Raw genomic sequence first — 16,176 nt, forward strand, 5'->3', positions numbered from 1 at the left:
ATACCTTCTACTGGCCCACTTTTTTAAAGCACTTTTAAATAGTGCATAACATGAAAGCCTATGATAATATTAAATTTGAACTATACATCTACCTGAAATTAAGGATGTACAGGCAGTCCTCGGACTTACGACCCAATTGATTCCTGAAAACCATGTCTTAAGTCAAAACGTTGTAACTCGGAACCAATTTTATCATAAGAAACAAGGTTATAAATGGGAGATTGATTCCTGAACCCAATACCCTATTTTTACCAAAAATACCCCAGAATTTTGTACTTGATCAATTATAGACGAGTAATATAGCTACATTAATGTATTTATATTGTAAATAGCAATCATATTGATTTGGAAGGACTTCTTTGAGGTGAATTTGCTGGACGTTTGAAAGCCTCTGGACTTTTTGTAGGGTTCTTGGCTGGAGTCTTCTCAGAAGTCTTGGCTGCAGGTTTTTCTGGAGTTTTGTCTGCTTTCTTAAAGAAAGTGTCCAAGGAAGTTTGGACAGATGTTCTTCAGGGAGATGAGCAATGCAGCAGTCTTGTTTGCTGGCTTGGTGTCATGTTGGATCAAGCATTGTAAAGTCAAAACTGACATCATAAAGTTGAAACAGGGGGTCAATTTATAAACTTTGTAAGTGCAAAACGCTATAACTCAGAACATTGTAAGTCGAGGACTACCTGTATTTTAAAGTAGCTATTCATATCGGGGGACCAATATCTAAGAATAGCTGTAAAAGTAAATACTATATATATAATCTTTACAGTGATACATTTTACTACTCACAACCCTGAAATTGTTGTCACAGTTTCCATAGATACAGTGGCATTTGCCCTGTATCCACAAAGCATTGTTTCTTCAGGAATGTTTCCATACTTGTAGCTGGTGTCAGTGTGTTGTGTCAACATGGGTGTGACTACATCACCCTATGGTGACTTAGCGGTGCTGTACTTTGCCGTAAGGTGCACTACAGTGATATGGCAATCACGTGTGTCTACACGTGATTGCCAGCTATGTTGCCATAGCAGTGCATTCCCCACATATAGAATGCCACTATGGTGATGCAACTGCAAAAACCCATGTGCCGCACACATGCAACAGTAGCTGCCTGTACTGCACCATGCTTTAGTACTTCCAGAAGAAGTACTAAAGCATGGCACCATATCAATGTTGCCACACAGCCATGTGTAGATATGCCCCATGTGTAGAAACAGAAACTCCAGTCACTATTTGGTTTAAAGTACTAGGAAATGTTGATTGGTTTGTGTCAAGATAAACAGAAAATTTAATAAATCCCCTCCTTAGGTAGGCCAGTAATCTCCACATTGACACAAATGTTGCTTCATTTGACAGTTGACTGCTGCTTAGGTATTTTTCAATGCAGGATGCTAACACTGCAACAGGACAAAGCTGTAAATACAGCTATAAGATTCTGGACCTTAGTCAGAACACAGAGTTTGGAACAGAATCTCTGCATCCAGACTCTGACTCCCACAAGAATTAAGTATACAGGAACTGTCTGAGCTAGCTGCTCACATGTTGTGCTAGATGGCATCATGATTATTGCCTTAGTATTATTCAATAAATGAAGTAAACAATAATAACAGAAGGTCTAGGTAGGACATGTGCTTGCTTCAAGTAAAGCCCTAAGCCATGTGAGACAACCTGACTGAATAAAGCAGTGCTCCTGAGAAAGTCCTTTAGTTCTTTGACTAATGCCAGTCAACAAATCTATAAACTTAATAAAACCCCTTCCCATCCTTCATAATGAGATGGGTAAATCAGCAGCTACAAATGATAATGCTGGATGAGTAGATAAATAAGAACTGATACATAAGAATGTAAAGAACTGAGACAAAACCAAACAATCATTTTGGTCAAAAACAAATTATTAGTGACAGCCTAGGGAATTAACCTTAGCTTGCATCTGTTAGTTTGGAATTTTGATGTTAGGGAATGTTGCTTGCTATTGAAATCATTAGCAAATGACTGGAGTCAACAACTGGTTTCTTCCATATTAGATACTGGACAAAAAAATAATAATAGAGGATGAGAAACAGAAAAGTAAAAGTATTGAGATTAGCAAATTTCCTTGAAGGTTCTTTGAAATTTCTTAATTAGAAAGCAGTAATGTTACCAAGCATTATACAGCACTGCAGGCTGAAAAATAAGATAGATATACAAGAGAATGTGGGTGTATCTACATATGTTATTAACGGCCAGTAAGGTTACTGAGCATTAAAATAAGGCACAGTAAACTGAACTCAGGAAGGCATCTACACATGCGCCAGCTTGGAAGCAAATTTGCTCCTAATGGAATCTGTTGAGACTAGGGATGTTCCTACCCCTCTTCCCTACTCTGCTCCACTGCAGCTGCCAGAGGGAGCTACAGGCTCCCCCAGGTGCCAGCAAAGGGCTGGTCCTGATCCCCAACTGGGGGGAATGGGTGGGCAGAGGGAAAGAGCTGTCTTGGCAGCTGGGACTGCTGCATCCCAGCCAGTAGGAATTGTATCCAGAGCCAATTGCTATGGGGCCAGAAGAGATGTCAGCCATGTTGGGATTGGGAGTGTCCCAATCCCTATGTGGCCAGGAGAGGTGACTCTGCCCAGCAGGGATACTGCCTGGCAGCCACATGGGATTCAGGACCTTCCTGATTCCCACATGGTCAGGAGATGTCTCTCCCAGCCATGTGGGAATCAGGACCCAGTGGGAGCACTGATTGGCAGCCATGTGGGGATCCAAAGAGTCCTGAATCTCTTATGGCTACCAGACAAAATCTATGGGCAATGCTCATTAGTTAATGTGTAGATGTTGACCAGGATCAATTTGCTCTTGGTCAGCCCAGCCACCAGGGGCCTGCTGCTGCCTGGCTAAGACCCAATTGAGAGGGAGCTGTGCTGGCTGCAGGGACAGCTTTCTCCCAGCAACATGGGGATCAGGACCATACTGACCCCCATGTGGCCATGAGCGCTGCCCTGGCAGCTGAGACTGCTGTGTCCCAGCCATGTGGGGATTGGGTCAGGACCTGAAAGAGGCCTCCACATCTGGTGGGGATGCTGCCCAGAAGTCATGTGGCTTCCGGGCAGCATCTTACCAGGTGGGAAGGTCTCTCCTGGGTCCTGACCCAATATTCACACTGCTGCAACTCAGCAGTCCTGGCTGCTGGGACAGCATTCCTGGCCATGTGGGAATTAGATTAGTCCTGATTTCCACATGGACAGAAGACAGTTGCCCCTCTGCAACCACAACAGTTCCCCCCCACGTCAGGGCTTATCCATGCAGTAGTTGCCCCCCTGCTGCCTGGGCTGATCAGGAGCAAATTGCTCCTGGTCAGCATCTACACATGCACTGTGTTGCAGTAGCTAATGTGCAGTTAATCTACTACCTGTGTTTACAGGTCGTAGAAAACTGCATTAGCCTAATTTACTATGCAGTAGCTGCTGTGCACAGTTACATGGTGACACCTTACTGTGCAGTAGATTAGTTTTACTGTGCAGTAAAGTGTCTCATTTAGATGTGTCCACTGTGTCTAAAAATAACCTGAGATATCTATAGATATCTGTAGATAAAAATCTTCTACTTTTGTTATATGGGCAAATCAGTAGTTCTATGTACCTTCACAGGTTTATACATCACACAAACCAAAAGGTATTAAGATACATTTATCTCTATGTCCTATGGCCTGAAAGGAGTAAACTGTATGTTTATTTAGTTATTATACTGGGAAAATTAGATTCCAAAAGCTTAACATGAAAGTGAGTAACGGTAATGACCAGAGTCAGAAATTAAGTGTTAAAAGGAGAAAAAAAATAAGCAAACGCAATAATTTTGATAAGCCATAACCCTCAAGACCTTCAGAACAAAATGCATTTTGTATTTTTTTCTTCTGCATTTTATCCCAGAGGTCTTAAGTTTTATGGATTAACATCTGTATGTCAAACACAGGCCTTTGCTTATCCGTCTTCTCTCTCTGTCTCACTCCGTTTTTAACTCTTCATTTCATAGATTCATAGATGTTAAGGTTGGAAGGGACCTCAATAGATCATCGAGTCCGACCCCCTGCACAGACAGGAAAAAGTGCTGGGTTCAGATGGCCCCAACCAGACGCCCATCCAACCTCCCCACCAAGGCCCCCTGGGTAGCGGCCAGCCCCCCCTCCCTTGGAAGCCCATTCCAGACCTTGTCCACTCTAACTGTGAAGAAGTTCCTCCTAATGTCCTAATTTCTGAGTCTGCTCCTTATAGTAACTTAAAATTGGCTCTTTTTCAGATTAAGCTTGGTTACACAGATGTCACATACTGGAATTACATCTTTGACTTAGAAAAAAATTGCCTTGTGCTCACTTTTCTCCTTCAGATGTTGACATATATTGAAGCTCAGTTAATGCAAAATGAAACATACTATTTTGCTTAATATACCTTAAAATTTTATATTTAAACACACAGAAGTAGTCCATACAGATGCTCCAAACATAGGTATACAATATCTTAACCAATGCATATAATGCATTGTATATTCTGCCAGTCATGTTAGCCACCTTTTAGAGCTTAAATCTAATAAACTTAAAGGCCAAGATCTGGAGAGAAAAAAAACAAACCAACCCCCCCCCCCCACAAAACTAACTAAAAGTGGGCCCTGTCTGAAATTGAGCTTGAACTGACTTCTAAGATTACTTGATCAAGTAATAAAATCTAGTAATTTTCTAGATCTTGCAAACATTTCAAGTTGATTTTTAAAATGTGTTGCCAAAAGTTCAATTATGAATACTGTCTTTTATACTCAAGTCTTCAGTCATTTTTATTCTTATAAAAGTTCTATATGAGATACTAAAGAGAAAGTTCTGCCAGGGAACTTGCCTTCTGAGTAAGTAATTTTCCTCACAAGATGGAAAAAGCATAAGTCAGAGTAGTTTTTAGAGATTCTACAGGGGAAAATAGCCACATTGGAGGAGTATTAATATGAGACCCTTAGAAGAAGAAATGCAAAATGACCTACTTGCATTTCAACAGACAGAGAAAGATATGATAACAGATAGTTGAAGAGTTACAATAGGAGATTTATCTTTTTAAAAAGGTTAGTTTGGGAAAGTGTCCAAGCCATACATGAAAGAGCCTGAAAGTAAAAGCAGTGAAAGGAGCTTTGATGATAAAAAAGATACAGGTGAAATGCAAGATGTAAAATGCATCAGCACAGAAGTGGAACTGAAGGTCACTTAAAAGAGACAGTGTTGAGGTGCAGGACAAGGACGCTTTGCTGCCTAAGTAAATTTAAGGTACAAGAAAAATGGACAAACAAGGCTGTTCATTTAATATTCAATCATTGAAAATTGCAGTGGTACTTTTTATATGATAGGAACACTGAGAGAAAATAAAAAACTGCATTGAGCCATGGCCAGAGGTGGCATAATTCAGTACAGCTTCACTGAAATCAGTGGAACTCCTTTGGTTTAAACCAGCTAAGAATATGGGCATAGTGGATGGAAGGAAGAGTCACCAAATGGGCTAGGAGAAATATTTGAAAATGTTCTGCTTCCCCTCTTCTCCTCTCTCAAAGGGATGATTTCCTGAAATATGACTAAACAGTTTAAAATTGACAAGAATCTTTGACCTGTCCAAATTTAATGAAGTAGATAGAAAAATATATTATCCCTAAAAATGGCAAATTAATGTGCTGATATATATTCAATATCAGGAAGGAGAATAGATTTTTTTCATGTATTTATAACTGAGTATTTCTAGAAGATAGAGCTTAGTGAAACACATTTATAAAAGGGGCATGTAGCTGTACTTTGTTCAAAAGATGACCTCATCAAACACTAATATGCACTGTGTCACCCATTGTAAGCCAGATAACTGAGAAGATCAAACACTTCCATTGACTGTAACTAAGGAGGCTTTTGTAAAACAGAAATATGTTCTTAAGAGCTTGTTATGCTGCTGTCATTCTCACAAGCATGGAGAGACTAGCTAAATTTCTAAAATGCTGTAGACTTCATTGTCTCTAAAGACTCTGTACTTTAAATGCTAGATCCAGTTAAAAGATCTCAGCTCAGATACATTCTGCTCATCATTTTGTATGTTTTTCTCTCAGATCTCTAATTTGCCTCTAAATGCCTTTCTTGTTTAATACACATAACTGGATTATTTCATACCACTTCTTGGGCTATTTTTGTGTCGATATTTTCCAAAAGAAGTACCCTTATTTCAGAAAGTGCAAAAATGTGAAATAACTGTCTATGTACTGGAACAGATTCATAGATTCATAAATGTAGGGTCAGAAGGGACCTAAGTAGATCTTCAAGTCCGACTCCCTGCCCCAGGCAGGAGAGAAAATACTGGCCTCATATGACCCCAGCTAGGTAATTGTCCAGCCTCCTCTTAAAGACCCCCAGGGTAGGAGCCAACACCACTTCCCTTGGAAGCTGGTTCCAGATCCTAGCCACCCTGACTGTGAAGTAGTGCCCTCTAATGTCCATCCTGAACCTACTCTCAAACAACTTACGGTCATTATTCCTTGTTACTCCAGGAAGTGTTCGGTGAACAGGGTCTCTCCCATTCCCCACTGGTCCCCCTGGTAAGTTTAGAGATGGCCACCAGGTCTCCTCTCAGCCTTCTCTTGTGAAGGCTGAACAGGTTCAGGTCCTGTAGCCTCTCCTCATAGGGTGTGCCTTGCTGGTCCCAGATCATGGGAGTGGCCCTCCTCTGGACCCTCTTGATGCTGGCCACATCTGTCCTAAAGTGCAGCACCCAGAGAAAGCTGTTGCCTCTTCCTGGAATTACTGACATGCTTTGGTTTTGATGCAACAAAATATCACAATAAATTAGCTGGGGATGATGTAAATTCTGATGTGCAGATAATTCATTAGGCATTTTTAAACTCTTATATGTATGGGACCCCAATTCAGATCCATCAATAATCCCACTTCATAGTGACAATTTTCCACTGTATCACCTCTAAATCCTGAGATCTCTTACAGTGATTTTACCAAGTAGAGCTGCTGACTCAGATATAATTATTTTAATAAATTTCATAGACATTAGGGCTGGAAAGGACCTCACAAGATCATCAGGTCCAGCCCCCTGCCCAAGGGGCAGGAAGTCAGCTGGGGTCAGATCACCCCAGCAAGATAAGCATCCAAGCATTTCTTAAAGATGTCCAGAGTAGGTGCTTGCACCACTTCTGGGGGGAGTCTATTCCAGACTCCAGGGACTTGGCCGGTAAAAAAGTCGTTTCTAATGTCCAGCTTAAAATGGTCTTCCTGGAGTTTATGACTGTTAAAACTTGTCTTCCTTTGGGATTCCCTAGTGAACAGACATTCTCCCAGTTACTGGTACACACCCCTAATATACTTATAGGCCACCACCAATACAATTCCTGGATATAAGGGAATTCAGGAATATGATTTCTATGTTTAAACATAGGACCTAGAGGTCAGAGACAAGTGGATTAGCCAAAACACTTGACTTACGCATGGCATATAGAACTCTATGTACCTAAAAAAGCAAACAAACAAAAAAAGTTTGTCAACTGTATCTTTGAAATCTTTCTGCTATGAAACACAGAAAATTGACATGAACATAATTATGAAAATAAAATTAAATTAGTAATTTCAGTACTTGATAAGCAACTTTGCTGTGAGAGTGAGAAAGTGATTCTATATTCATTAAAACAGTGAATCAGTAAGGTGTTTTATCTTGAACAGTGGCATTAAAACACCACACCCACTTTTAAAGACCAATAAAGAAAAAGTTTTTATCAAAAAAGAATGCGATGGAAGTTCAAGTTATTGCTCAAAAGTTGCTCTGGTACATAGTTTAGTTGCAAACTAGGGTTAGGTCAATATAAGTGCTGATCTGTGCACCTATTTGAGGAGGTTAAATTGGGCAAAAAAATGGCAGGCCTGATGTAAATTAGCTCACCTGTGGAGGTAAACTAAGATTAGAAATGGGTTAACCTTATCTAGTGAACATCTGGAGTGCAGCCCTGGGGCAGGTAAAGCCCAGCCGCTTGCCCCAGCCCCTGTGCTGTAGCAATGAAGTTTGGAGCCCAGAGCAATGCCTGCAGTGGCATCCTGCCCTTGCCCCTTGCACAGATCTGGGGGGCACACCCCCGCCCTATGCTTGCCACCCTTCTCCCCTCCCTGCACCTCCCAAATGAGCCACTCACATCTGTCCCATATCCCAACCTGGCTGGGCAAGTGCCTCTTGGTGCCCCTTTGCTTCGGCACCTGGAGCAGCCACCCTGCTTGCCCTCCCCCACCTGCTATGACACTGCCCAGCCCCAGCCCTGAGCTCTTCTTACCCCACTCCACCCCAAATCTGACTGGGCTATTTTTAACCCTCCAGTTCCCCTACCTCTGAATGGATAATCTCTCCTCCCCCGAATTCCCACCTCCACAGCCCTTCCAGTCCCGCCATCCTGCCACACCCTCTGTGGACCTGTCAGGGCCCGCCCCCCATCCTTCCCACCCTTCTCTTTACCCCGCATTACTTACCTCAGCTTAGCACCAGAGTGACATAAGCCACTAACAAACCACAATCATGTGTGATTGTAGATTAGTTGTGGAGAACATCTTCATGTACCGTTAGACTTAAAGTCATTCTTAAAAACCAAACCAAACCAAACCACACAACAGCTCACGCTCTCCTTGGAAAAAAAATTGAATGCCTTGGGGCTGATGTGTATTATCAAGTCAGATCTCCTTGGCAGTTAAGAGATCCAAAAATAAGCATAAATTATGTTTAGATTCCCATTTCATTGGTGGCATGGTACAAAGGGTTCTTGGTGTTTGTTTCAATGTCTCCATTAAACAAGTGTGACACTTACAAGCTTACTTTACTGTAGTACTGTGAGAATAAATACAAGGTTATTTTTACTGGTATTATTCTTTTTAATGAGGAGTCTAGATGTTCATGTTTAGCTATATCCTGTTTTTAGTTAAAATTTTTAACCTTAAGCCTCTTACTGCAAAGTGTCATTTTTTGTGACATCAGAGATCATGCAATTCTTAAACTTACTATTCAAGGAAAGAAAACATCATGTTTGTCCTGGTTTAACATCGGAGGGGGGGGATGTTTTGTTCTTTAAAATACAGTTTTTCCCTGTTACTAAACTTACATTAGCAAGATAGACATTAATTAACAATATAGGGATATCATACTGTGGACAAATGTTTGTCACCATTAATATAATAGTATTAAGTCAAAGAGGCATCATGAAGAAAATCATTTGAATTTAATGTACTAAATACAATTCAGCAGATGTACAATATATCCAAAGAGACTTAGTATGATTAAAATTGTCATGATTTTTCTTACATGAGGTAATTGGAGAGACAATTAGATTTATTATTATTTTCAAAATCTGTGCTATAGTGAATTAAAAACTGAATGAAAATGAAGTAAAATTAGAATAGCAATAAAGTAGTAGTAAGAATTAGAATATTAACCTGCAATCTGCTTAGTCTTAATATTACATGAAGAAGTATCGTAGCATATACTCACTGTTATAAACCTCAGACTTCCCATACATTTAAAAGGAATGTAGAGTCTAATGCATAGCCAAAAATTAAGCAATGCATTGTTACTAATTTTCTGAAATGCAATGAACTGGACTTAGAAATGTAAATGCTAGAGATGGACTGGCTAACTATTGTGTGATGCATAACATATTCAACATACATAAGACTGTTTTCTTCCTTTAAAATGTGTGGTCAAACTCCAGTTTTACTAAATTACTTGCAACATACTTGTATGAAAACAATTGGGCAAAAAACTACAACTATTTAATGTTTTGATTCATTTTTCATCACATGACTGATGCAACTTGACATGTAAAAATAGAAATACCCAAACAAGCTACTGAGGTTTAGATTTTGGAGTGGTCTAGGAAAGAAGCACTAATAACAAAAAAGCAGACTTGCTGTATTACCTGACTTTTGACAGCCAGTAATAATGGATTTAATTGGCCTCAGTATATTCAAGACTAATTGAGGAAGAGAATAGGACAAGATGTCTCAAATTTAATTTTCACTGTTTGTAAAACAAGCTGTATCCTTCTGAATGTCTTCTGGACTATGCTAGTGTAGGTTGCTTATTTATTTATTTGATTGAATCAATCATGCTTTTAATGGCCACAAGTGCCCCAAGCACATAAAACATGAAGTGCATTAGCAGTTCCCTGCACTTTAAGCATAAGAATTCAAAATAACCTTTTTTAAGCGATTCCTTTTCAATTTACATTATTATTACAATTCAGTTCAATGGACTTCATATTTAAGAAATACCTGAATTTTCTTCACAATTGAGGAAAAACAGAAACACCTTCCTTATGCTTGATTGTTTAGCAGATGTTTTTAATGCTCTCAGAACATTCACAGAAATTAACTGCTTGCACAGACATATATTCCTGTTTGCATAGACATACATTCCTATTTGTAATGGAAACAGATACCTATAGGAGCCTCTTATTTGATTAACTATGGTGATTATGTGGAGAGGCAGTATCTTGGAAAGATTCAGGAAGACATGATCATTTCCAAGTTGTTTTATATGCAGGGGTATGTCTGCAAGGCACCTACTTCATAAGCGTTTTTCTGCATGATGGACTGTTGGAGGGATTTTTCAAAGAAACAGACAGTACACAACGATAGAATGTCCTCCTCCAAGCCCCATATTTATTAAACTTTTACAGTCATTTTCAGTGATAATACCTTTACTCTGTAATGCATGTGAACTGCACACAAGCAATATCTAATTCTGAAGTTACTCATATCCTACTTAAACTAAAAATGTCCATGAACTATCTACTCTATTCAGCTCTACTCTGAACATGTAGACTCAAGCTCCTCTAGAAGTTTGTGAGAATGTTTAAATAAAAAAGCAATGATCTTTTCATTTCTATTGTAAAAGTAGTGCACACATTTAAAGTCAGACTACAAATTAATAAATTGCACTGTCATTTTTCCTTTTCTAGAGAAAAAAATGTAATTGTGCAATATCCTTTGATGAGGTTTTCAATTATGTTGCAACTTAAAGTTACAAAATGTCTTTATTTGCATACCTTAAGCATTTAGATGCATGATTAGTCAGTCATTAAAAAAGTTAGGTTTCAGGAAGGAAAACTCACAGGTATGAGCTAATTATTGTCACACCATGGGGATAAGCAACTCTCTAAACAAAGAACAGATTCAAGGAAAAAAGGAATTCACCCTTATGGGATAACATTTTAAACCACCCATAATCATAATACATCTCAGGTGTTCACATCACTTTTACTTAATACAGTAGATTTAAGCTGAGAGAAACCAAGCTTTATTGCAATATAGTAGAATGCAAGTTAATACTGTACAGCCCATACAGCTGTATGAGGTATAGATAGATGTATCTACCAAACACCTTTGAAAGATAAGCTTGGGAGTAAAAAATCATCATCCTATTGGACACTAAGTACCAGGGATTTAACCAGTGGTGTAACTGAGGGGGTGCAGGGCAGTGGCAGGGACAACTACTGCACCAGACTGCACAGTTTGGGGAGGAAGTTAGCAGCCCTCAGTGATGAAAGAACAGGTTAGGGACTATTTAGAAAAGCTGGATGTGTACAAGTCCATGGGGCCAGATGCAATGCATCCAAGGGTGCCGAGGGAGGTGGCTGATGTGACTGCAGAGCTGTTGGCCATTATCTTTGAAAACTTGTGGTGATCAAGGACAACTGGAAAAGGGAAAAATAGTGTTCATCTTTAACAATGAGAAAAAGGAGGATCCAGGAAACTACAGACCAGTCAGCCTCATCTCAGTCCCCAGAAAAATCATGAAGCAGATCCTGAAAGAATCCATTTCTAAGCACTTGGAGGAGAAGGTGGTTAGGAACAGTCAGCATGGATTCACCAAGGTTAAGTCATGCCTGACCAACCTGATTGCCTTCTATCAGGAGATGACAGGATCTGTGGATATGGGGAAAGCAGCAGATATAATATACCTTGACTTTAGCAAGGCTTTTGATACCATCTCCCACAGCATTTTTTCAAGCAAGCTGAGGAAGTATGGGTTGTATGAATGAACTGTAAGGTGGATAGAAAGCTGGATGAAGGGGTAATAGTCAATGGATTACTGTCTAGTTGGCAGCCAGTAATGAGTGGAGTGCTCCAGGAGTCAGTCCTGGGGCTGGTTTTGTTCAATATCTTCATTAACAATCTGGAAGATAGGATGGATTGCACCCTCAGCAAGTATGCGGATGACACCAAGCTGGGGGAAGTAGTAGATATGCAGGAGGGTAGGGTGAGGATTCAGAGTGACCTAAACAAATTGGAGGATTGGGCCAAAAGAAATCTCATGAGGTTCAACAAGGACAAGTATAAAGTCCTGCACTTAGTACAGAACAATCCCATGCACAAGTACAGGCTGGGAACTGACTGGCTAAGCAGTAGCTCTTCAGAAAAGGATCTAGGGGTTACAGTGGACAGTAAGCTGGATAGAAGTCATCAGTGTGCCCTTGTTGCCAAAAAGGCTAACAGCGTACTGGGCTGCATTAGTAGAAGCAAAGCCAGCAGATCGAGGTAAGTACTTATTCTGCTCTATTCTACACTGGTGAGGCCACACTTCTGTAGTAGTGTTCCCAGTTTTGGGCTCCCCACTATAGAAAGGATGTGGACAAGTTGGAAAGAGTCCAGTGAAGAGCAAAAAAAGTGGTTAGGGGGCTGGGACACATGACTTCTGAGGATAGGCTGAGGGAACTGGGTGTATTTAATCTGAAGGAGAGAAGACTGAGAGGGGATTTGATAGCAGCCTTCAAATATCTGAAGGGTGGTTTCAAAGAGGATGGAGCTAAACTGTTCTCAGTGGTGGCAGATGACAGAACAAGGAGCAATTTAAAGTTTCAGCAAGGGGAGTTTAACTTGGATATTAGGAAAAACTATTTCACTAGGAGGGTTGTGAAACACTGCAACAAGTTATCTAGAGAGGTGGTGAAATCTCCATCCTTGGGGGTTTTTAAAGCCTGGCTTGACAAAACTCTGGCTGGAATGATCTATTTGGTGATGGTCCTGCTTTGAGCAAGGGGTTGGACCTCCTGAGCTCCTTTCCAACCTTAATTTTCTATGATTCTAACTGCTCAGGTCCTGGCTTGCATCTGTGGGAGGGGGGCAAAAAAAAGGCACAGCTGCTGGCAGCTGTGTGCTCAGTCACAAACCAGAAGTTGCCACTTCCATTTTGCCCTGGGTGCTGAACTTAACATAGGGGGTAGACAGATGTGCAGCCCCCTTCTGTAACTCATGGTGCTTCTCAGGTGACAGTGATCCCCCAGATCCAACAGACATTTGTTGTTGGGTCGTGGGGTCTGGGGGATCCAGTTGCAATTTGGAGCAGGTGAGAGTCTGAAGTTGATCTCCCCTAGCCCTACCCCTCCCTACTCCCAGCCCTGGTGCTGTCTTCAGAATGGGAGTCAGGAAAAGCAGCAGAGGGAGTCTGTAGGGTTTTTTCCATCTCTCCTTCCCCCCTGCCCCCAAGGTGGGAGTGTTCCTATCCACCTGCCCTGCCCTCCAGCTCCAGCTGAAAAAACCCAAAACTGAGCTCTCTCCACTCCCTTCTCCCCCTCCCATTATGAAGACAGACCTGGGGGCAGGGCTGGGCTGCATCAGCCCAATCCTGCTCCTGGTGTGTGCTGACACAAGTTTATGAAAGTACTCCATTTTGCAGCACTTTCTTCTGAACCCTTAAGTAATGACTTCAGATGGTTGCAGGATTCACCTCTTTTAAAGTGATCTGCAGCCATATACTTCTGCAAGGGCATACCTGTAGAGCACTTTCAAGGGGCTGATCATGCAACAAACAACTTCTGTCTGCACTCATAAAAAATGATTTCATGGCCCATTATAATCTACCTGATATTCACTAATCTCTGCACTTCACAGGAGACCATGACCATCCTGAAAAATTCTGCTTTTCCATTATCAGGTTTTCCATGCATCTTTTTTGTGTCTTGGGTACCTGATCATATCTCTTCTATCCCATTTGTATTTAAACATGGGGCTTTACACAAGCTTTTATTCCATTACTTGGCTATGCTGTGTCTATCTCTCCCAGAGACAGCAGGAAAGGTTCTGTGATACCTGAAAGCTTGTATATATCCCATGCAGTTGGTCCAATAAAAGATAACACCTACAAGAATTATTGCATGTTTCCTGGACCATCATGGCAACTGCATCACTTCAACCCTACTAAAAAAAGAACCTGTTATTTCTTTTCACCACTTTAAAGATATAAATTCTCCCAATGTCACTGCATTGTACTTTTCCAGCTCTGATCCTGTGTAGCAAGTGTTTTGATGTTCTTCCAACTAAAATCAATTGGTGGAGACCAGACAGTCTGACTTTTCTTTCTTTCTTTCATGCTTCAAAAGCACTCTCTAGTATCAACCATCAGAATACCTAGTAAATCCACTGATGGTATCCAATCTCCTCTTTCTGGGGAAGGGCACTGAATGGGTCATCACCCAACATGTCCAGGTGCCTTTGAATGCGATTGGATTCCTGACCCCTGTTAATACGGGTGTAGTATGGAGATGGTGCTTGTGGCCTTGGCCTGGAGATTGAAAAGGGAAATTTTCCCTCTTGACCTGAGTAATTTTTTTAATGGCCTTTGATCCTGTTGGCAATGAGGTATTGACAACATGTTTATACAATGTGGTAGGTATTCATGGGACTGTTTTAAATTGGCTTCTGCTCTTTTCTAGCACAAGGTCCCAGAGTAATGCTTGTTCTCCCCCCCCCCACCCCAGTCATTTCCTCTGGGGTTCCCAAGAATTCCATCTTCTTGTCCCTCCTGTTCAATGTGCTTCTGAGGCTACTGTATAAGACTGTGTTGAGATATGGAGTGAGGTATTACCAGTATGCTTTTTCTTTTTCATCCATCCCAGACCCTGTAATCTTACTCCTTACCCAATACTATACTTGGTGGTAGTGGTTAGCAAGCAGACCTAATGATTTGCAGGGAATTGAGACCTCTATCACTAATAGATTTCAGTCTCCCACTGTCATTCAGGTTCACAGCCATTGTCTACTCCTAGATCTTTTGCTGCACCTAGATATTCAGGTTGCAGCAGCGTCTAGGCACCTTTCACCAACTATGTCAGATTCTGATCTGATTATTATCATTCATGCTTTCATTATCTCACATCTAGACTGCTGCAATGAATTTCATATGGGGGTGCCCTTGAACCCTTTCTGGAAGCTGCAGCTGGAGCAGAACACAGCAAGACACCTGATGGAGATGGGTTGCCAGAAGCACATTACTCCAGTGCTCTGGAGTTTGAACTGGCTTCCAGTAGTTTTCTGGATGCAATTCAAGGTTATGGTTTTGATCTATAAAGCTCTAATCAGTCTGGGTCATATATGTTTAAGGGCCTGTCTTCTTCCTGGTGGTCCACTGCAAACCCGAGAGCCTAGAAACACTATCCATCATGAACTGCTTTCTAAGGGGTGTTTGCACAAGATCACTTCAGCCTTGGCTGGTCTCTGAAAGTACCCCTGGGAGCCAGTCCAGGATTTACTTTTGGAGTAAGCAGGTGGGAGGAGGTGGGCAGGGTGAGGAGTGCTCCTTCCAACTCTGAGAGCACTGGCTTTTGGTCTCTCATCTTCCCTCATTCTCTGTGTTCTCAAGTCAAGCAGCTAGTATCCAGTTCCACTCTTAAGAAAAGGACTTTACTTCCTTTTGGGATGACCCAGCAAAACCCAGAGTTCTAAATAGTATAGTAGACAGTCTCTTCTGTAAAGGCATGTACTGGGGCAAAGGCCACCCAGACAGAAATTCTCTTTCCCCTTCCAAAGGGTTGAGTAATCCCTCTAACCCCAGTCCTGCCCACACAGTTCTGAGCACCCACAATACTCAGCTTCTCCCTTTCCAGCTCCCATACTTCTTTCTTTTTTTTTTTTGCCCCAGTGAAAATATGAATATTTTCTTTTCCCCTCCACCTTTTCCCTCAGACAGGCGCTTGTGTTCCCCCAGCCAGACCACGTGCCAGCACCACATTCTTTCAGGTTCATATGAAAGATGAACTCCCCAGCAGGTGTTAAGCCATTTTTATATTTCCTGGAAAACTGTGCTTAAAAAAGAGAGAGAGAGAGAGAGAGATTTTCCGAACGGCTGCCTTGGGGTTTTGACTTTGCTTAGGCGGCAAGGACAAGACCTG

The sequence above is a fragment of the Gavialis gangeticus genome, unplaced genomic scaffold (assembly GCF_001723915.1).
Source record: "Gavialis gangeticus isolate Ggan-Ray unplaced genomic scaffold, GavGan_comp1, whole genome shotgun sequence".
Taxonomy (NCBI): domain Eukaryota; kingdom Metazoa; phylum Chordata; order Crocodylia; family Gavialidae; genus Gavialis; species Gavialis gangeticus.